This window comes from Athene noctua, chromosome 2, assembly GCF_965140245.1.
Source record: "Athene noctua chromosome 2, bAthNoc1.hap1.1, whole genome shotgun sequence".
Lineage (NCBI taxonomy): Eukaryota > Metazoa > Chordata > Aves > Strigiformes > Strigidae > Athene > Athene noctua.
Window position 1 is genome coordinate 3,908,526 of NC_134038.1, and position 23,265 is coordinate 3,931,790.

Consider the following 23,265-nt stretch of genomic DNA (forward strand, 5'->3'; position numbering starts at 1 on the left):
AAGGCAGAAAACAGTAGTCAGATGTGTTAACACATACCAGTGCTACCCCTTTCAGAAGCTGGGGTTGTAAATATATGGCAGAAAATCATGAATGTTTGGGAGAGAAATTCTAGATTTGTCACCGAAACAAGTAAAATAAACCAAACCAAAACAAATAAACAAGGTAGCTCCAGTCAAAAGTCTTCAAAGTGATAGGTAAAAAGCAATTTTAATACAAGAATTGATAATGATCTCAGGATATAATTTGATAACATGTCTAGCATGATCTACTAGGCTCATTTAAAAAATGACAAGGTGACAACCACGAGTAGATCTAATTTTCCCACATCATTCAGGTCTGGCATAGATCTACAGACAGTTGGGAAATAAAATTTTAAATAAATACAAGCATCTTAATACATTTCTGTTTATTATTTCCTGGAGTTAACATTCAGTAGAATCCAATATGAAAGTTGTACTTTGTTGGAAACATCCAGTTTTGCCTTTGTAAAATACTGACCTGTCGCAGAGTAGTGAATTATAATGAAAGAAAACCTATACATTCATTATAATTTTCTTCCTAAAGAAGTCAGATGAAGAATTAAAGTAGCGAGAGAGTTTCTCAAAAAATAAATGCTCTGAGAAGACATTCATGGGACATTGTTTTTCATGGTACACAGGTGGACATCAGAGGGTGGAACAAAGAGGAAAAAAATCACTGATTAAGTAAATATTTAATACCTTTTGTGTAATCACAGTTTCTATAGAACAAGCCGCTTTAACCAAGTAGTAAGCGCCAGGACAAGAGGGAATGGCCTCAAGCTGTCCAGGGCAGGGTCAGGCTGGCTCTGAGGAAGGATTTCTGTGCAGAAGGGGCTGTTGGGCGTTGGAATGGGCTGCCCAGGGCAGGGGGGAGTCCCCGGGATCCCTGGAGGGGTTGAAGAGTCGGGCTGAGCCAGCGCTGAGGGATCTGGGGGAGTTGGGAACGGTCAGTGCTGGGTCAATGGTTGGACTGGAGGATCTTCAAGGTCCTTTCCAACCTAGCTGATTCTGTGATTCTGTGAATATAATACACACTGTATTTGTCAAAGGCCCATATAGCGTATTTTGCTTGTTGTGTATCCTTGCAGCAAGGATGTCTGCACGGCTGTAGGTTTATAACCCTGGGTGATACAGTCCCCGAATCACTACAGTAATGTTAGCAGAGCAAATTATCTGGAGTGCCACGCTGAATGGTGCATCCACACTGCTGCCAATTCCAAATGTCCTCTGTTCAGTGCAAAAACCCAGTGGCTCTGCATGATGTGCTTTCACATAGCTCTAGAATAAGGTCCCTACTAATCCCCTGAGGATAAAATATTGCCACCAAGTTTGCACAGGACATTTGAGACAAATTAAACTTACCCACTGGAGTCGGAAACAAATGCATACGATGAAAGGAATGGAATGTTTGGAGGTACTGTAAGGCAAATATAGGAAGGTGTGAGCAGGTATCACATACCAATTTGGCTCAGACACCCAAAGCCCTGATCATCTTAAATCTTTGACACTTGCTCCAGAAGAGGAAACAGCAGCCATCCAAACAAATTTGGAAAACATTAAACCATGTAGCAATCATAAAGTAAATGGAACGATATTACTTTAGCCCTGCAGTCCCTCTGGCTGTTGGTCTTAGTTTGGGAATGCAATACCTGGAATTAAAACTGCAGTCTTACCAGATCAGGAACTATCTGAAAACTAGATATTCCAACAAATGGCGTATTTTCAAGTAAGCTTCTCCTTTCTGAGTCTTTACGTGGAGGCTATATTTATCGTGTGTCCTCCGCAGCATGCTCCAGCACTGGCTTTCTCTTCTGAAGTCTTGTAGCCATTTTTTGATTCAGCCCGAACTTGTTGAGATCGTAATATACACCGTGGGCATGACCTTGGAGGGTGGAAGGTACAGCAGAAGAAACACTATGAAAACTCGAATCCTACTCCTAAATTCATGTAATTATTGTTTGGGTCAGCAAACTCTGAAATCATTAGTGGCCTTTCTGCTGGAAGGACAGCCCTCACACAGTAACTCTGCTGTGAAAAGATTTGTGATCAGTGAGTCTGAGTCCAAGGGGCTGGAAAAAACAGAAGTTCTTTCTAGGATAGAAACAAAGTGTTTTGATCAGAAATGGAAGAGTTCAATAAAAATTCATGCCTTGAACTTTTTCTTTCCTGATTCTTTTTCCTTATATTTTCTTTCATTCGCCACTCTGCTCCAACCCCAGTATCTAGCATGCACCCATCTGTTAAAATATAAAAAGGGCTCCCTTTGCTAGTATCTATTAAAGTGCCATATGGCTGAGGTATAGCCTTAGGTGGTGAGCATCACAGAGTGCATGTCTGAGTGAATAGATTTCTGCATTTGAGGTTTAATTAGGTAAGTGCTTTTCAAGTAACTTCGCAGTTTCCCCTTAAATATTTGCTATTCCTCACCAAAGGAAAAAAAAAAAAAAAAAAGAGATGAAGTTGGTCTAAAATAGAGCCTGACATGTATCAATGAGTGTTCCCATCCTTCTCACAATGATTCATATCTCCTACATCCTCACTGTTGGGAATGACAGGCAAAGTGGTCTCCCGAGTGGCCACAATCCCTCCCACCCTGGTTTGCCCAGATTTCCTACTTCTTTACTGCCTCTACAGATATGCCGGTACTCTGGGTTGCAAAGCACCATCTGTTACAGAGGAGGGAGGAGTGGTTTATTTCAAGATGCAGTTGTGATGGAGCATTATTGAGAAGGGGGTAAATGTAGAGGAACTGTGTGCTTTTAGATGTCAAACTGTTGGACTGCGGTGTCCTGGTGCAGAAATCTGCCGCCTCCAAACAAGTAGGAATCCACTGCAGTGAAGGCAAAAGACCTCTAAAGAGAGACCTGGCAAAGTGGAATTTGAGATTATTCTGATCCTTCCAACTGCTGGCAACTGCAGGTCAAGATCAAAGCAGAGAACTGACTATAACTATTACAGATTTATTATTTCTTTGCGTTTTTTGACACATTCTTGTCAAGGATGAATTTCAGTATCTGAGGAGAGAAGATCTCCTCCTTGGTGTGTGTGAGGATGTGTAAGCTTCTGTGCAGGCACACTAAACATGATGTCCAGTAACATCATTCTGAATAAAGGCTGTGATCAGTGCCAAAATTCACTGTTAATTCTTACTGACTGAGAGACCTCGACTGTGCTGAATAGAAAAGACTCTGCAGTGACTACCACAATTATTCTGCTTTTCAAATAACTCTAGACATATGAAGATTACTGAACAGTCTCTTCCCATTCCATGGATTCATAGTAATTCCCTACAGTTTACTCTCTTCTATTTTGCCTAGCCTGTTTTTTTTCACTTTTATATTAAGTGTGTCGAAGACCTCAGTCACGGTGGTATCCAAGATCTGTTAAAAATATGTTATCGCTTCCAGGGCACATTTATATGAAGACAGGCTTTTTTCCTTATAATAGTGGTTGCAACACTAATCTGTCTGGTCACTGAGGATTTGTTTATAGAGAACATGTATCAGTCAAGCAATTAAAACTTGTGAACAGAATAAGATAATGCAAAAATATTTATTTTAGAATTAAAATATAAAACAAGCAAGGTGGGATTAATTTCACTGAAGTTCAGACACTGAAGCCTGAACTCAGTGCTCCCTTTCAGGCTTATTTATAGATATAGACATGGGAAATGGCATTTTTTTCTGAGCTGTTGAATAGATTATTTAAAGGTGAGATGGACTGCCCTCTGGATGTGCTTGTATCGCTCTACTCTCTAAAGGGAAATGAGAGTCACTTGTGTTGATCTGGAGCATTTGCATTTGGATGAAAAGACTTCCGCCTGTAATACTCCATATTTACTTGTCTGGGGCAGTTGAAACAGGAACAAACCTTCAACAGACAGAATATTTCACCCACCTAGACTGGAAGGGTGGTGAGAGAGATCATTAGGAAAGTCAACTCAGATATTCTTACCCTTATTTAGGAACAGCCAAGGACCAAATGAGGACGTATCCAAAAACCGTATTATCTACAGATATTCAAATGCATTTCCTGACATGCCTGCATTTTCCTGCCACAAGCCTTTTATTCTGATGCAGGGACCAAGTGCTTTAGTCTCCCTTGTGTCTACTAAAATCTTCTTTCTGATGGGATTAGTTTTTTGCATTAATCTGGCGTTTATTGCTAGGGTGTGAGCGAAGCAACCATGTTAAGCATAGTTCCATTCAGTGCTTCAGCCCTGGCACCATCTGTATGAATATCACCAACTTATGTATGCGAGAACATCATCACCCAGAGTTAATAAAAGCTAGTGTTCAGATGGATGAAAAAAAAAAAAAAAAAAGCACATTATATTTACATCTATGGAATTTATTCATTCTTTTTTTTTTTTTTTTAATTAGTTCTCTGTGCAGCAATTTATTTCCAGTGCTGTTCTTAATGAAAACGTTAGAAGTTGCACTTCTAATTCTAGTACTAGGAGTTTTATCCATTCCATCTCTGTCCTCATTGACTAAAAGCAGTTCTGTTCCCTTTAGAGTGAAATAGTCTTTTTAAAAGAAAAAAAAATAATTAAAAAAAAAATCTGAGGTAGGTATTTACTGCATTTAAATACACAGGGCTGATACGCTGACATATCCATCAGTGTATAAAACAAGACCACTGCTATGCCATGCATGCAGTCTCCCATTGTGTTTTTCTTTCCTGACAGGTAAGCTTTTTAACTCTCATTTTCTCTAGCTCTGCACAAAGCATGTTATCCTTCCACTATTTACCTTTCAGCAAAACATGGAGCATACAGTTCCTGCTCCCTTAGCTGAAATAGTGGGAGTTTAATGCTAACCATGTTGTGTGTCTTCTGTGGGCTTTTTTAGGGTTTATCAGCTCTATTTCCAATAACACACGAATCAGAATTTAAGGGTTTCTGTCACCTTTTACAGCTCTGATTTGCTTGCTCTGTACTTAAATGCTGCTGCAAGGTGAAAGTCTGGTATTTCCCCATGACTCTTGGCAGATTCTTAGGGATGGTGAAATAGTAATGATGTGCTGAATGGGTTCTGAGTGATTTGAACACTAGGCAGCCTTGGCTACATACTATAGTGTTTAAGCATCCATCTCCCTGAAATTGTCTTTTCCTGCAACCAGACATATTTTAATCTGAGTCAGCATTTTTCTTCCTGATAGTTAATCCGAGCTGAAAGTCAAATGCCAGTAATTCTGCATGTTCCCAAAGGAACACAAGGTTTGCCACGTCGCTGCAAACTGATGACTTGTCAGGTTTGCTATCTAATCTCTATTAGTCTTCAGCACATGATGTGTTATCTGGCCAGTGTTTTATGTCTGTCATTTCGATGTTATCCTGAGTGCTTCCCAGAATAATTCAGCATATTCATAAAGCTGATTTTCTTTCTCCTTCCTCCCTCCACACAACAGGAATTGCCAAATGTGAGTCTGGGAGCCCTGACTTTCTAGGGAAGACAGGCAGTCACTGCACAGACCAAAAGAGATTTGGCCTGTGTCAAGGCCAGTGAGACTTTACTCATTTGACCATGAAGTTTGGGGAATGGAGATGTTTATTGTCTGGCTCACGTGTTGACTTGCACCTGAGGACACAGGGGTTAAAACATGTTAAAAAAAAAAAAAAAAGAGAAAAGTTGAATGTTCAGATTGCCTTGGAGCACTCTGAAGGTGAGGTAAGAGGAAGAAAAATAGGCTGTGTAAGTGGTGGTGCCTCTATCTTTTAAGATAACATGTTCAAATTGCCTCCATTACTGTAGAAGTCTGATTAAAGAGGTGCGGTGGCAGCACCCTCCCCGCTGTTCTCTGCTAGCAGCTTTTACCTCACAACCAGCCCACTTGCAAAAAGATGAACAAATCATTCACCTTTTTGTTCCAAGTGGCAACAGGAAGAAACATCCTGTCCTGAAACGCTGGCAAATCTGGCATCTCCGTGCTGTGTTCTCCTTTTCATCCTCCTCATAAGAAACAGGATTTCTCACTATTAACCTAACAATGCCTCCACTCCCAAAGCTCTCCAAATTGCTTTTTAAAAATGGAGAGATGCAAGAAAAAGGCTGCATCTTTTATTTAAGCAAATTTAATGCATCTTAAAATGCAAAATGAGGGCCTGGATGGAGAAAGACCAGTGCTATCTTCCTGGCCATTCAGTTCTATCTGTTTAATGACAGATTTAGATCATGCATTGATAGCAATTTTAATCTTACTTTCAAGGCAACAAACTGCACCTTGAGCCTCATTCTTCTGCCTTTCGTTCTTCTGAAGGAGGTGCTTCCAGTTAACTTTCTTTAGTTTGTTATTGGAATTTTATGAAGGAAATCCCAAATGACAAGGATGGGGTTTTTTTGAGGAGTAGAGTGGCAATACTTCCACAAGAAAGATAATATGAAGAGCAAATGAGTATGCATTTTTTGGAGGAAGTATCTTCTGTGAGGTGTGACCTCGAGAAGAAGCAAGGCCTTATTTTTAAAGTGGTTTGGGTTCCTTCTTTCTCTTGACATGCTCTAGTATAGGCGTGAAGTTTTTCCTTTAAACTCACCTTGTTCAGTGAATGGAATTGCTTGTTTACTTATTTCCATATGTCAGCTTTGACTACATCTTCACTTTTCCTTCCTTTTCACCATTATTTTCACCTTTTCACTGGTGCATTGCTGTAGCACTCTGTGGGTGTCTTGGTGGAACCTGGGTTGGAGCAACACACATAGGGACAACCCATTTATATATAAGGTGGTAAAGGATTTGCTTTAGGTCAGTGTTAATGGTCAAAAGCAGGAGGTATAGAAAAGTGGTTGGAGACACTGAAGCTCTCTTGACAAAAACAACTGGCCGGATAGAAAGCTAGAAAAATGTCACTAAGTCTTTGGCAATTTACATGAGCTTGCACGTTTGGGCTTCACGTAGTTCCTGGGGACTCCCAAGATAACTTACTGGAATAACTTGTCAGAACCCAAGTTTTTCACCTCACACAACCTCAAAAAACAACAGAAAAATGCATGGAGAGCTTCTGTCAACTGTATGACTCAATTAGTTACTGGAGGTTGAAAAGGAACTGGGTGTTGGATTAAGCATTCTCATGTTAAAGAACTATTTAATGACCTTTCAATCATACACAACTCTGCCATGCACAGTGTGTCATGAGGGGAAAATGAGGTCAGTTCATCTGTAAATAGGAGATTTTCCCCTTGTTTTAATGGGATAAAACAACGTTGCTGAGGTTTGCTATTCACTTGTCATTTAATCAGAGTTATTACTGATTTCCCTTCCCCTCTTCTCACCTTATTCATTTTGTGTCATCTTCCAGGCCCTGGACATTCCACCTTTGTGAAACAGATTTGTCACGATTCCCAAATTTCACCTACAATATTCGGTTCTGAAACGTGATAGCACCTGTTATATTTCCTGCCATACTTATGTCATAGTCTGCAGTTTTGGCACTTAGGTGCAGATTCTGACACTGCTACAAACCTTTATTTATAGATCTACACGACCTCATCAGTTGCATATTTCTTAAAATCATTCCCATGTACTGCAACACTGGTAGGGAATGTGTTGCTAAGACAGTTCTTTACAGCTTAGACATAGAAATGCACGGGGGTGAATTCCTACTGGGCACATGCCAATCTTCTAGCATGAAGATGAAAAATGGTTGGGATGTCTTTTAGTGTAGTGAATCCCGAGGAGCTGGCTTACAGAGACATCTCTCTCAGTGGGCTCGGGATTTGTTGTTGTTGGGGTTTTTTGCTTTGGTTTGTTTTTTTGTTGGTTTGTTGGTTGGTTTTTGTTTTGGTTTGTTCCAAGTATCATCTCATTTAATGATATAGCCTTGCTTTACAATCAACCCATACTATCCGTAAGATACACCTATGTACTTGTGGTCCATGAAAGATGCTCATGTCCTTGCATTAACATTTGCCTCTGAAACTCTTATATTACCAATGATCTGCAGCTGCCAAATTAGAAGCCATTGATGTCAGGGCCAGAAGTCCTCTGAAATTCCAAAGGATCAGAATTTCTACTAGGGCATATTTCTAAACTGAAAAAGAAATTATTTCGGTGAAGTTGAATCAAAGATGGTTTCTGGGCCCCATTGATGCAGGAGAAATAAATGACCAAGTGACTATGAAGCAATATTGTATGGGGCATATCATCACCCTGGTATCTCATTTTTTCTGATGGAAGACTCTTGGGTTATTAGGTCTGTCCTATTTTAAGAAGTTGTTGTTAAAATTCCAGTATAAGCAGAAATGGTCAGTGTGACTGAGTAAGAACAGCAGCTTTTCTGCTGCGAGCAGTTGTGCACTAGAGCAATCATGAAAAGTAGGCATCATTTACTTCCCTAGAAAATTAGTGGGAAGGACTATTTAAGAAGGAATATAACTCTGAAGAAAAAACAGGCTTTACTGAAGGCAAAATCTCATCGTATAGTTCCTTTGAACAAAGGCCCAGATAAAAACGTAGGTAAGGAACATTCAGAATGTCAGTAATGCAATTCTCAGACTAATCTGGTATCTGATTAGTTGCAGCTTCAGAGAGGCAGGAAACACCACAGATTTTCTTAGTATTGTGGGTTTTGTCTTCTTTTCCTTGTCTTTTTTTATTTCCTATCCTGAAAATGCATCATTAAGAATTTATGTTTATAATAAAATAATTATATCAGGCCCAGGTTGAAACCATCATCAAGATAATCAGAAAGGGAAAATAGGGGCCCTCAGAGACCATCGCAGGTGGAAGAGGTTCAGTTCAAATGAATTAAGTCATGAATTGCACCCCAGCTGCAGAGCAAGGTTACCTGTTGTAGGGGTACATTTGATGTTGATGCTCAGATCTGGTGATCTGTTGAATCCTGAACACATAAGTACATCTACTACATTGTATTTGGCTTACGTGGTAAGGTTTTGGTAGTGGGGGTTACAAGGTGCCTTTTGTGAGAAGGTGCCAGAAGCTTCCCCCATGTCCAGTTGAGCCAATGCCAGCCAGCTCCAACATGGACCTGCCTCCGGCCAAGGCCGAGCCCATCAGCTACAGTGGTAGTGCCTCTAGGATAACGTATTTAAGAAGGGGAAAAAACTGCTGCGCAACAGCAGTCGGAGAGAGGAGTGATAATATGTGAGAGAAACAGCTCTGGAGACCCCAAGGCCAGTGAGGAAGGGGGGCAGGAGGTGCTCCAGGCCCAGAGCAGAGGTTCCCCTGCAGCCCGTGGTGCAGCCCGTGGTGAGGCAGCTGTGCCCTGCACCCATGGAGCTCCATGGGGGAGCAGAGACCCACCTGCAGCCCGGGGGGGACCCCACGCCGGAGCAGGGGGATGCCCGAAGGAGGCTGTGACCCCGTGGGAAGCCCACGCTGGAGCAGGCTCCTGGCAGGACCTGTGGCCCCGTGGAGAGAGGAGCCCACGCTGGAGCAGGTTTGCTGGCAGGACTTGTGACCCCTTGAAGGATCCATGATGGAGCAGTTTATGTAGAACTGCAGCCCGTGGGGAGGACCCATGCTGGAGAATTTAATGGAGAACTGTCTCCTGTGGGAGGGATCCCACAATGGAGCAGTGAAAGAATGTGAAGAGGAAGGAGCGGCAGAGAACGTGTGACAAAGTGACCACAACCCCCATTCCTCGTCTCCCTGTGCCTCTGGCAGGGAGGAGGTAGAGAAACTGGGAGTGAAGTTGAGCCCAGGAAAAATGGAGGGGTGAGGGCAGGTGTTTTAAGATTTGGTGTTATTTCTCATATCCTACTCTGATGCGGTGGCAATAAATTACATTAATTTCCCCGGGCCAAGTCTGTTTTTTGCTTGTGACAGTAATTGATGAATGATCTTCCTGTCCTTACCTCAACCCATGAGCCTCTTATTATATTTCCTCTCCCCTGTCCAGTTGAGGATGGGAGTGACAGGGTGGTTTTGGTGGGCAGGTTAACCCACCACACACATCTGGAAAATCTTGAGAGATCTCTGTACCTCTCAGAACTACCATGCTCTACACACTTATCTCACTTCTCTGGTACATCACGAAAAAAAGGAATGTTAGCAACTACAAGTGACTAGAGGCAGAAAAATGTAAACAACCAGAGGTTTCTTTCTTTCCCTTCAACATTCTCTTGAGGGTTTTCAGAAAGAAAAAAACTTAGATCCTCATGTTACAAGATGCTATCTCCACTATCCACCTTGTGGGTGAGTTACATTCTCTGTCATGAATGAGATGCTGTTGTAGGATTTCAACTCTGTCATATTTAGAAACGACTTTCCAATTTACTGGTATAGAGTATACAACAGTTTCAGAGGAAAGCAGATAAATACAATATATTGTGACAGGACATGGGCTTAATCAGTGTAGGTTTGCATATGTGAACATCAAAAGACGTCTGTGCCTTGAAAACAGGTTCATGAGAACATGAATTGGAACAATGATTGAAACGAACAAAAACTCAAAATGAAAATACCCTGAATTGAGAAAAAATGGCAAAGATTGAGATGAAGATCTAACATTTCCTTTCTGTGGACTTCAGCTCAGGATACCTGCCCTGAGGGTCCAGCTCTGGCATGTGCTCACTCCCCGTCCGAGTTTGGGATGTTGAGAAGGTGGCAGTGAATAGTTCTGAAGAGCTGTTTCCATGACCACGTTTTCAGCACTCTGTGCCAAAATCCATCTGTTCATTCTGTCCCATATTCTCCATCTTTTGGACAATCCATCAAACGTACTTTAACACTGGGGGTTTGCAGACTATGACTTTGCAGAGCAACTGTCAGAACTTTCACATGGGCCTGATGCAAAGCTTCGGTGAGAGTGTTTGTGTTGACTTTAGTGAGCTTTGGATCACGTCTTCTCTTTCAGTGACACAGACTTCCACTTGATAATTTCCTAGGCCCTCTTTGGTCATCTCAATCAGCTTGTAATGAATGTCATTTCACACTTTCAAAGAATCATCCAACTGGACAAAAATCTCTGCAGATATAACAGTCAACTACTATTAATAATGGACTACAATTTATCTAGATAAACCTTCTCCAACTGAGAAGTTCACTGAGGTTAATGTCTATGAAAACGCCTTAACTCTATATAAATTTGCAGAAGTCAGAAGTTGTATCATCAGGATTTACTTACACAGTGTGATGTGTGTCATCACATTTACTTAGAAGAAAGACAGAGATCTCACTGCATTCAAAACAACAGCAGGTAGGATCAAATTGGTTTATTGTTCTGGAGAATTTATCTTCCCGTGAGACTAGCTCTTTAATTCACAGGCAGAACAGCCTAGACTAAATAAATGAGCAGAGTCTACACTGTAAACTACAAAGGTGTGAAAGATGCTTCTCTGAAGCCTAGGAGGGCTGTAGGAGGGATCCACCACTCAGGTTCCTAATTGCAACTTAGAGCTACCACGCGACTGGAGCAGCTCTTTACAGTCTATTTTTGCAGTTCACAGTAAAGAGGTCTGTTAGCCTACACAGGAGAGTAATTTTAGCAGCTGGTAGCAGCAGGGTCTTTTTTTCATTTGCCTTTTCCTTTCTTGTCCTCTGTCTTTATGCATTGAAAAAAAAAAAAAAAAAATCAAGATAAACATGCCTGTTTCCTTTCAGTGACTATGAAGGTAATAGAAATGACTTACTGAAATATGGATGGACAAAGCCTCAAGTCACTCAGGTTTCTACTGGTAAAGTTCCCCAGATATAAAGAAAGATCTATCCCAACTTTTTTTTTTTTTTTCCCCCCCTAGGAATTGTAATTTAGTTCTCTATTTGTATAATAGCTAACACAAGACTGTATAATCCAAGGCTAGAACTGCTAAACTCAGCATAACTATTACTACAGCAAATAGAAAAAACTCTTTAATCAAAACCTAAGACTGTGACTGAATTCTTTTTCACTAACACAAAATAATTCATTTTTATCCTCAACTAAACCAGAAACATATATTGAGTCTGTTGTTCTTTTGGCCCAATATATCTTTTAGTTAGATTGTGTCTGGAGAATCTCTCTTGTTACACTCAAGAGGCAAGTCTGTAGATTATCTGTTTCTAATTTAAATGGCTTTTGCAATGTTGAATATTTTCCCTGCCTGCAAATCAAGATTCATAATCCCCAGTAGCTGCAGAGCCTGCCAAGAGTAATGGCCTGTGCTGGTAGTAGGGTTTGCTTTCATGTCAAACATATGGTGCCCTTCATCCCAGTCCTTGGAGAAAAAGCCTGTCCAAGGTCCACAGGATCTGATTAGATCACGTTATTTCTCTCCTGTACACAGGCATGTGTGTGCCTACACACAGAGCCTCTCACTCACTTGCACACAGGCACATATATATATATATGCAAACACATGAATACATCCACACACTACTATAAAGCAGCATGACCAGCTTATTTAAGGCAGCCATGTGTTACTGATTGACTTGAGTTGGTCATTTACTGATTGATTGCATTTGCGTCATGCAGTCGTGGCTTGCTTGGCATGAAGGAGACTGCGCTGAGGACAGTGCTAAGAAATCCAGACAAGTTGGCAGTTCTGTGATGCTAACACACACACAGCTTAGGCAAAGCGTTGCAAGCAGCTTGAGAGGGGGGATCATTCCCCTCTTCTCGGCACTGGTGGGAATCGCCTGGAGTCCTGTGTCCAGTGCTGGGCTCCCCAGGACAAAAGACAGATATGGAAAACTGGAGTGAGTCCAGCAAAGGACTTGTGAAGATGGTCAAGGGATGGAGCATCTGACATGAGGAGAGGCTGAGAGAGCTGGGACTGCAGCCTGGGGAAGGGAAGGCTCAGGACGACCTTATCCATCTGTATAAATACCTAGGGGGGGTATAAAGAAGATGGAACCAGGCTCTTGGTGGTTTCCACTGACAGCACAAGAGGCAATGGGCACAACCTGAAATTTGTTAAACATAAGAAAATGGGTTGTTTTGCTTTAAGAGTGGTTAAACAGGTTGCTCAGAGAATCTGTGGAGTCTCCAGGCTTGTTCCAAAGTTGATGGAAAGGTTATATGATCAGTGACGTCCACCACCTTTCCAGAGCCTTTCCGCTTGTTTGAGTAACTCTAGCAAATCCTTTTGTGATATTAGAAGGACTTCTACTGCTGAATTTGTGCAGCTAAATTGAGGTGTCCACAGTGTACATTTCTGCATGTGAGACAGACATCCAGAAGATCCCTTTGTAATTAATGCTAGTCAACAATAGCCAGTGAAATTTAGCTCATTCCGAAGTTGAACTTATTCAAATAACCCCCACCCTAAAAATCCGTTCGCTGTATTGATTAGATCTGTAATTACTATAATAGGAGCCTGGAAGCCATTACACTCAGATGGAGATACTTACACCTTAAATTAGCTGAGATGAATGCCATCTTCTGAAGGATACGCTTTCTCATTAGGGTGTTTCTATTAGTTCTTTGTGGTGTTGATGTGAATGCAAGGCAGAAACTATCTTCCACGCTTTGTACGTGGCAGCGCAGCACACAATGAACATCTGATGCCAAAAGATTTTCTAAATAATATCTTATTATGAACAATTTTAATGATTAACAACAATAACTGTATGTGCGTGGTTTTGTATTTTGTACCTCTCGGGGAGGGGAGTGTCTGATCTCTGGTTAGTTTTGACACCTTGTTGGATTACAGTAAAGCATAATTAAAACAGAGCGTTTCTTGGGCTTTCATCTGTAGTAAAAAAACAAAAACCCAAAAAAACCAAAGCAAACACAAAAAAACCCAACAAGAAGAAAGTTGTTCTCAGTTATGGGTTCAATAATAACAGACATCCCTTTCCTTTCCCCTGAGAGCAAATTGAACCAGATTATTTTACATAGCACATGTACAAACAGTATCCACTAGGGAAGCAAAGGTAGAATAAACACGAAAACTACAAAAGCCTGCTTATATTTTTCATAATATGTGCTACAAACACACAGGCCTGCTTCATGGGGTGGTGAGTGCAAAAATACAATTCGTCTAACCTCAGAAGTGGATAGCGCTGACGTCTAGCTTGAAGGTGCTATCTTGGTGCTGATGTCTGTCCGAAGAGGCTTCTCTTATAGTAATTGGAGAGAAACATGCACTTTCATCAAAAAATTGCCTCTTTGTTTCTATTACCATTAAGTAGTGTAAACATTTGATGTTGTAGAGGTCTATGCGTGGTATAGTGAGTCCTTCCTATCAAGAGAAAGTGTCTACTGTCTTCATTGTATAGAAGAATAGAAATCAGATCGATATTTCTTAGATATATTCTCTCCTGCGTCAGTAAAACACTCGAGCTTCTACATCTAGTCCACTTTTGAGGAAAACTTATTTTTAAAACTAGGTGCTCCATCCTCCGGGTGTGGGACCTGCTGGCATTGAAGAGAACACAAAACCTACAGGTTTCCTTGCTACAGTAGGCTATATGGAATATTTTCTTTATAAATTTGTTTTGTCTATACTCTCAGCCTCCCCAGTATTTCCACTTCCACAGTGACCTTAGACTGGAATAAGTAAAAATACACTTTTCTGAGATGATGTCTACTTCACTGATGACTATGCATTTTGGGACCACCTTGGGTAGCCACACTGCCATCAGTAACAACTTTACGTCAGCAAGTCTCTGGGAACCCTGTGAATACTTATCAGTTATTCTTCCTTTTGCAGACCCTGTGCACCCTGGGAAGTGGAATGGATTCTCAAGGCTTTTCACATTCAGGCCCTACGTCAATATCTGCTTTACTGATCACGTTCTATTAAAACTGCTATAGTCAACAAACACTAACTGTATGAAAGAAAAGCTAAGTTTTATACTGTGTGTTAGTATAATTATGAATAAGTTTACATTTTTGTCTTTTTTTTTTTTTTTTTTTTTTTTTATCCCGCTTCATTGAAGACAGGTTTTACCTTATGTTACAGATTTAAATTTCATCCCCTGTGTATCTTGGAAATGCTATTTCTTTGCCTCCAGATTTGGTATACAGTGTGCTGTAAGATACGTAGCTGTTAATTCATCTTTATTATTTGTGTTTTAACATGCTCCTGATCTCCAGTTCTGCTCATTTAAAATCATGAAAGTCAACACATTTTGTTCCATTTTTATTGTTGGTTTCGTACATTTTAAAAATAATCTAGCTCGGATTTTCATCCTGTGCATTGCTACTTTAGAATTTGTTCTGCCAGGTCTGAGCTAAGCATTTTCACAATTATATGTGCCATTTACAAGCACATCAATTAGATGCCTATTTGATGCCATTGTATGCATGGAACACCACGTTTATTTATGAGAAACACTAGTGAAAGAAGAGGACAAATAAACATTAAGACATATTGTTACCATTTTTTTAAAAGGAAAAAACCTTTAATCTATTAAAAAAATCAGGCAAGACATCTCGTGAAAAATGACAAATTTTGCATTGTGTTTCATTTCATAGGTTTCAATGCAACCAGCATTTGGGTTTTTGTTCCATTGTCACCCGCAATATTTTCTGCTAAAAACATGATTGAAAATGCCATTTAAATTCTTGTTTAAATGTGTCATGTACTATAAATGCAGTTTTCCTTCAGTAAATAAAGCATTTCAAAAATGGTTTTAATCAAAATGTCACAGGAATTATTGAAGAGAATTTCACAATATGGTTTTTATTCTTCATGAAAAGTTACATCTTTTGACAAAAATGTTTCTTGCCAAAAAAAAAAAAAAAAAGCGCTACCTCTACACATTATGGATTTCTGGTTATTGTGAAGGTTTGGAAAAGAATAACAAATATTAAGCTAGATTCGCACCTGCACTGATTTCAATTACATGCTTCCTTTCCAAAAAAGCTGACGCAGTCTTTCGTCAGTAAAGGTTGAGTGCAGGAAACGCTCAGAGAAACCTTAGGTGCTTAAGCTCATTCAGGGTCAAAACTGTAAAACTTCTTAAATCAACGAGTTAGGTTTGGTGAAGAAACAAAAGTCAGAGTTTCTGGTGTTTTTTCTCTAGATCTGTCCTACAAAATCTACGTAACTGGATCATTATATGTAATATTAACTATTCATTAGTTGCTATTAAGAAAATCTAATTAAAAGAACGATGCTCTTTTTTTCCAGCCAAGCTTAGTGCTGGCATGAAATTACAAATTATGATACCTACTGCTTTACCTTATTACAGAGGATTTATTTCTGAAATAGAGCTCCCTACTTACATCCACTGCAAACTGCAGACTGCCTCTATCAGCACATTTGGCAAATCCTATAGCAGTGAAAATAATTTTCATCTAGTCAGTAAGAGCTGAAACGAACCCAGCTTGTAGCTAATTGCAAGCAAATATTTTGAGAGCTTCGAGTTGCATTTGAACAAGGGATCCAGAACAAACAATCCTTGCCCATTCGCTAATCCCATTCATTAGAAGCTCAGTGATTACCTCATTAGTATGATGCAGTGCAGAGACAGACTGATGGAGCTTTCAGTGAGCCAGCTCACATAGCAGATGCATTTGGCATCAATGACCCAGGTGAAGTATTTCTCTACTGAAAATACAGAGGCTGTCTGGCTTAGAGCAAGCAAGAAATCTCTACATGGCAACACAGACATACTCCCTCCTGCTGTGTGTTATAGACTTGGTTATAATGGCAAATGCTATTTAAAAAAAAAAAAAAAGAAAAAAGAAAAAAAAATGTAAAACAACAAACCACCATTCCATGAGGTTGCTAAAAACCCAGTATATTCATGCTAAATCATATAATCAGACAATGGTTTGGGTTGGAAGGGACCTTCAAGGATTATTTAGTCCAACCCCCTGCCACGGGCAGGGCCACCTTTCACCAGCCCAGGTTGCCCAAACCCCTGTCCAACCTGGCCTTGAACACATCCAATAATGGGACGTCACAACCTCTCTGGGCAAGCTGTTCCAGTGTCTCACCACCCTCACTGTAAAACATTTCTTCCTTATGTTCAAGCTAAATCTACCCTCTTTCAGGTTAAAACCACTGTCTTTTGTCTTCTCGCTACAAGCCCTGGTAAAAAGTCTCTCCCTCTCTTCCTTATAAGCTCCCTTTATATATAGAAAAGACAAAGTAAAGTCTTCCTGGAGCATTCTCTTCTCCAGGCTGAATAACTTCAACTCGCTCAGCCTTTCTGCATAGGAGAGGTGTTCCAGCTCTCGTCTTTTTTGTGTGGCCCTCCTCTGGACCCACTCTAACAGGTCCATGTCTTTCCTGTGCTGGGGCCCCCAGAGCCGTGCATTGAGTTTGTGGGGCGAGGTTTTGGTAATGGGGGGCATACATGGGTGCTTTCTGTGAGAAGGTGCCAGAAGCTTCCCAGATGCCCAATAGAGCCAAGGCCAGCCGGCTCCAACAGGGACCTGCCTCTGGCCAAGGCCGAGCCCATCAGCGACAGTGGTAACGCCTCTGTGATAACAAATATAAAAAGGGGAAAAACTGCTGCACAATAGCTGCAGCTGGAGAGAGGAATGAGTGTTGGGATTCTAGAGGGCTTTCTGCGAGAGAACGGACATGTGAGCAATCCTGCGTGAGAACAAGAGTGATAAGAGCCTCAGCCGAGCAAGAATGCAATAAGGATGTGACCCTGAATGAGGGGGGAGAAACTCGACGAGACAAACAACCCCCGGAAGGGTTTGGGATGGAAGAGGAAGTTCCACAAGGCAGGTGCCTGGCAAGGCTGATGTGGCACTTTTTATCCAATCATAAGAAGGTTTAAAGCGCGGGCTAAGCTAACTGTCCAATCTTGAGGACTTGTCCTGCATGTTACTCACGTGTGCGGGAGAACATTATAAAAGGGCTTTCTTAGTTGTAATAAACGGGCATTGCTTGATCACATTGGTCGTGTGCGTGCTCAGCTCTCCCGCAAATGAGAATATGTGATAGATGACTCTGCAGACACCAAGTCAGTGAAAAAGGAGTTGAAGAAGGTGCTCCAGGTGCCAGAGCAGAGATTCCCCTGCAGCCCGTGGTGAAGATCACAGTGAAGCAGGGTGTCCCCCTGCAGCCAATGGAGGTCCACGGTGGAGCAAATATCCACCTGCAGTCCCTGGAGGACCCCACGCTGGAGCAGGTGGATGTCTGAAGAAGGTCGTAAACCCATGAGAACCCTGCACTGGAGCAGGCCCCTGGCAGGACGTTTTGGATCCATGGAGAGAAGAGCCCACGCTGGAGCAGGGGGATGCCCGAAGGAGGCTGTGACCCCGTGGGAAGCCCACGCTGGAGCAGGCTCCTGGCAGGACCTGTGGCCCCGTGGAGAGAGGAGCCCACGCTGGAGCAGGTTTGCTGGCAGGACTTGTGACCCCGTGGGGTCCCACGCTGGAGCAGCCTGTGCCTGAGGGACTGACTGCAGCCCGTGGGAGGGACCCACGCTGGAGCAGTTTGTGAAGAGCTGTAGCCCTGTGAGAAGGACTCATGTTGGAGATGTCCATGGAGAACTGTCTCCCATGGAAGAAACCCTCCAGTGGAGGAGGAGAAGAGTGTGAGGAGTCATCCACATGAGGGGGACAGGGCAGTAGAAACAAAGTGTGATGAACTCACCACAACCCCCATCCCCCCTGCACCACCAGAAGGGGAGGTAGGGAAATCAGGAGTAAAGTTGAGCCCTGGAAGAAGGGAGGGGTGGGGGGAAGGTGTTTTAAGGTTTAGTTTTGTTTTTCATTATCCTACTCTTATGTTTGATTTGTAATAAATTAAACTAATTTCCTCAAGTTGAGTCTGTTTTGCCCCTGAGAGAAATTGCTGATCATTCTCCCTGTTGATCCTTGATCCACGATTCTTTCATTATATTTTCTCTCCCCTGTCTAAGTGAGGAGGGGAGTGATAGATCGACTTTGGTGGGTACCTGGCGTCCAGCCAGGGACAATCCACCACGAGCTGGATGCAGTATTCCAAGTGGGGTCTCATGAGAGCACAGGGGCAGAATCCCCTCTCTTGACCTCCTGGCCATGCTTCTTTGGATGCAGCCCAGGATACCACTGGCTTGCTGGGCTGCAAGCACGCATTGCCAGCTCATGTCCAATTTTTCATCCACTACTTTTCCCAAGTCCTTCTCCCCAGCAGTGCAGCCAATCCATTCATCATCCAACCTATACTGATACTGGTGATTGCCCTCTCCTGGATGCAGGACCTTGCCCTTGGCCTTGCTTATCTTCATGAGATTCACAGTGGCCCATTCCTCAAGCCTGTCAGGGTATCTCTGGATGGCTTCCTTTCCCTTCCATCTGCACCATTCAGCTTTGTGTCATCAACAAACTTGCTGAAGGGTGCGCTTAATCCCACTGTCTATGTCATTGATAAAGATATTAAACAGCACTGGGCCCAATACGGGCCCCTGAGGGACACCACTTGTTGCTAATCTCCATTTGGACAATGAGCCATTGACCTCAACACTGACTACAAATTCAATTGCAACTGCAACTGAAGATATGTTTTCTACTGCTTTACTCACTTCATGGACACATTTGCCTTCTTTTTCCTTGTGGCAAGTATATCTAACAATGCTATTAAACAGCTGTTTATGCTACTGCTGCTTTGGATTAAAATACTGGCATAGCTTTTTCTTCTTTACAATCTCACAAAGACATTTTCCACAGCAAATAGTTCGTTTTGGGCAGATCCTGCAAGCCACCATGGGGTAGAGGGTTAATATGAGAACAAGATATGACAGGGGAACATTCTAATCAAACCTATTTTCATGGGCCTTACGAGGAGCTAGAACACACTGGCAACAGTGGAAGAAAAGTTAAAAAGATCCTGACAAAGTAAATTAAAAAGAGGCACATCAGAAACATAGTGAGCCAGGTACCCAGTTCAATTACTAAGTTGTCATGTCCTTTTACTCAGGAGTGGAATAAGATGCAGTTTTCATATGCAGTGCCTTTAGGACAAGAGTGAACATGAGAAAATAGAACTATTTGGCATGTCTCTTGCTCTCAGAGACAAGCCATTCAGGAGTCAGCAAATTTTTTCAGATCTGAGGTCTTTGCAAATGGGGATTGTTCTCCAAAGCTAGGTCGACAAAAGGATATAGGTGTCAAAACTTGTACATACCATCTACTTCTCAACAATTTTTTTGACCTTTTGGCCCCTTTTATGATACATGTGAAAGCTTTTATGGGATATATAAATCTACTGTGCTGGGAAGATGGCTGCTTGAGCTAACCACAGGGATGTCCTGAGGAGCATTCTATGTCTTAATCAGCACAAGGTAGGACATAAAACCAGTTCTACTTATTCATCTCAATGCTCTGTATCACTTGGTGTTCTGTCTCCAGCACTAGCCATAAACAAGGACCTAGGGGACAGAAAAAATACTTGTGATCCTTTCTCTCTAATAATCTTTGTCTCCTTTCTTAACTTTTCTATTAAGGCGACTTACTGGTGATGGTGCAGCTTGCGAAGTATTTTCAAAGGTCTACTATTCACTGAGAAATAAAAAAAAAAAAAAAAAAAAAGAAAAAAAGAAAAAAGAAACCCCCAAGCCCCCACAGTCTCTTTGCATTGAATTTGGCTCCTACTGCTGTAATATGACATCCCTTTTTTCCTTCCATCAAAAAAAAGTGGTTAACAATCTGTCTAAATACACCCTTTCCATCTCATCGTGATTTTGCAGCCTCTGTTACACACCCGCTTTGTTGTCTTTTTTTTCTGGTGTCACTGGTCTCAATGACTTGGCCTTTTCTTTTATCCTTAGATAACTTTCCTAGTCTGCATGACTTACTCTTTCAGTTGGCTAAGGAAGTATCCTAAACAATAACTTTAGACTATATGCCTGACTTTTAGACAGCCACAGCTAGCTGAAAGGAGTTCAGTCTTTTATCTAAGCTGTTTTGTGCTAGCAAGGCACCTGTTATCTCCTGTGCATGGTGCGTTTTGATCCAAAGTCAACTGAACTTATTGGACATATCAGGCATTGTATTTTGCTGCTCACCAATTCTGATCGGTGCCAGAGAAAACAACAAAATTGAAATGGCAGTGATTGGCACATTTCCTCACTTTAGCATTTCATGCCTCTAAAAGCATAAGGAGTGAAAGTGAAGAACAATGGGGCAGGTCAACAGATCACTCTCTAACAACTTATTAATCTACAGTTCTGTCAGTCTAAGGGGCCTTGACACACTGAAAATGGCTGCAGTTCATCCATTTAGTTTAAGTGCATTAACCCACATAATTGGGTGCAGCCTTTTCCAAAGCAGCAGCCCAGAGCATATTAATGATGCCTCACATGGAATCTGAACTGTGTTTCTCATGTGTTCACTCATTCTAAGCTTCCACACTGCGGAACTGAGTTGAAACTAATTAGACCACAAAGAAATATGGTTATAATTGGTCTGGATCAGATTAGTAAAAAGTAGTTTAATTGGCTGCTGCTTTGTATTACTGATTCTAGAATTTATCATTTGCTTTGGACAGTAGACCAACTCCACCTCATCTTGACATGGAAAGCAGATGTATAAAACTGATGATGATGAGTGGTAATTTGGTTAATGATTATACACAGTAATGGCAGAAATTGCTGAGTTTCACAATAAAAGTCAGGGATTCCTGATCCTTGGATGCTGCCAGTGGCTGGAATGTCAGTTTTAAGAGTATCAGATGCCATTCAGAGTGAAGATAGGTCATTGCTGCTTTGTAACTTTTGTTCCAGTGAAACAGACTTATGGATAATGTCAAAATCCCTATCATAGCTAGCAACTATAGATGCATGTAGAAATTAAATAAAGACCTATCACCAAGGTGAACACGTTAGGCTTTTTGGTTGATATAAACAGGACAGCTAGGCCCTTCTGGTGAGGTTTTAGAAAAATGAATATTTAAAAGATTTACTCTGCTAATTTCATTAGACTCACCTTCCTTCCTCCCTTCCCTTCCCTTCCCTTCCCTTCCCTTCCCTTCCCTTCCCTTCCCTTCCCTTCCCTTCCCTTCCCTTCCCTTCCCTTCCCTTCCCTTCCCTTCCCTTCCCTTCCCTTCCCTTCCCTTCCCTTCCCTTCCCTTCCCTTCCCTTCCCTTCCCTTCCCTTCCCTTCCCTTCCCTTCCCTCCCCTCCCCTCCCCTCCCCTCCCCTCCCCTCCCCTCCCCTCCCCTCCCCTCCCCTCCCCTCCCCTCCCCTCCCCTCCCCTCCCCTCCCCTCCCCTCTCCTCTCCTCTCCTCTCCTCTCCTCTCCTCTCCTCTCCTCTCCTCTCCTCTCCTCTCATCTTTTATTTTCTGAGACCATTGTGAAAGTGAAAAGTGACATTCTTTTGCCCCTGAAGTGGAATAGTTAAAGAACCCAAAATAGACACTATTGAAAATTAATACTTTTGACTACACAGTATCAGGATAGAACCACTTCAGTTAGAAGATGGACGTTGGCCTAAAATGAAGTCCATTGAGTCTTAGATGTCAGGGCACCATAAGGATCGGGGAAAAGGAACATCAAAGAAGTCTGGGTTTCCACACTTCATGCCTGCATTGCTCCTGTTTCTGGACTTCTCAAGGTGTACAAAGTAAAACATAGATAAAATTGGTGTTTCCAGAGGTGTAGGGAATGTGACTTCTTAAAATATGTTAGGAACTTGCATCGATTTAAGGCACATATGAGGGAAAGTGACAAAGAGAAAGAAGGAGAGAAATAAACTAATATATATATTATTCACTTTGAATTTTTTATTGCAACTTCATCCTGGTTGCTTTGCTCTGTTTGATAACCTAACGTAATCCCTCCCCACTCAGGAATAACACAAGTACAGTAAACTATAGCCAATAATCACTGTGCTGAGTCTCTTTTTTTTTTTTTTTTTTTTTTCAGGGGAAAAATCCAAAAAGTTCATGACAGGCTAAGTTGAACCGTCCTTTTCCTTCCTTTCTTCACAGAGCTTGTATTACATGAATGAAAGACTGTAGCAGACATCCACGGGATGAACTTAGATGTTATATGAGACACTACTACCATAGGAAGAAGGTATGTATATTGAGCATAACAAAAGAGGCAAGACAGTGTGCAGAGCTGTCAGAGAGAAGGCATGAGAAATCTCTTTGAAGAGAAAGATTCAGGTGTGAGAACACAGAGTAAAATTTTTACCCGAGAAGGACCTGAGGGAAAGCTGTCAGGACAGTGCCTACATAAGGTCATGTTACCCCCCAGAGCAACTCTCAGGCACTGTGTGTTGCAGGGAATAGATGGGAGGTGTGATTGAGAGCATGGCCTACAGACTACAGAATGCGGATGGGGTGTGTAGCTGCACAGGCTGCTTTCATGCTGCGTGTAGTAACATCACTGCAGGACGTTAACTCTGGAAGAAGAAGGAAGCACACGTAGAGACAAGCTGGAGTGCGGAGGGGACTCCCTCTGATCT

The 23,265-nt window shown here is 41.8% G+C and overlaps 1 protein-coding gene across 13 annotated transcripts in view; it reads left to right on the forward strand.

The window, feature by feature from the left end:
• Positions 1-22,863, forward strand: part of TSNARE1 (t-SNARE domain containing 1) — a 533,649-nt gene extending 510,786 nt beyond the window's left edge. For 12 of the 13 annotated variants that reach the window (XM_074898350.1, XM_074898344.1, XM_074898356.1 and 9 more), the window contains one exon: positions 14,616-15,544. The gene's annotated coding sequence lies outside the window, so the exon portion shown is untranslated. Of the gene's footprint in view, positions 1-14,615; positions 15,545-22,783 lie in introns of those variants that run through there. The other variant, XM_074898355.1, reaches the window with a different exon arrangement.
• The last annotated feature ends 402 nt before the right edge of the window (positions 22,864-23,265 follow it).